Source organism: Phalaenopsis equestris, unplaced genomic scaffold, assembly GCF_001263595.1.
Source record: "Phalaenopsis equestris unplaced genomic scaffold, ASM126359v1 Scaffold000468, whole genome shotgun sequence".
Lineage (NCBI taxonomy): Eukaryota > Viridiplantae > Streptophyta > Magnoliopsida > Asparagales > Orchidaceae > Phalaenopsis > Phalaenopsis equestris.
In genome coordinates this window covers 780339-780591 of record NW_018164909.1, presented here as the reverse complement: position 1 = coordinate 780591, position 253 = coordinate 780339, and the positions used below count along the sequence as shown (strand labels likewise).

The window sequence follows — 253 nt, the reverse complement described above, 5'->3', positions numbered from 1 at the left end:
CCTTTCCGAGCCTTAGGGTGACCTTCTGCACAATTCGCACTCCTGCGCGCACCAGCTTCGCAATTCGGAGAGTCGACGTGTCCGATCTCCGCAATTCACATTGCATCCGCCGTTACTTGTCGAATGCTCGAGTAAACCATTTGTGACGATCGATCGCGGGTCGAATTTTTGTGAAATTTGAATTTCGACGCGTTTTGACCCGATTGTCGACGACGTCGTCCGAGCGACCCCGGATGACGAAACAGACTGCGCC

General features: G+C 53.8%; 1 protein-coding gene across 9 annotated transcripts in view; it reads right to left on the bottom strand.

Moving 5' to 3' along the window:
* LOC110027914 (DNA mismatch repair protein MSH4) overlaps nt 1–253 on the bottom strand; it is a 182101-nt gene that overhangs the window by 77586 nt on the left and 104262 nt on the right. The gene's annotated exons all lie outside the window — the stretch shown is intronic.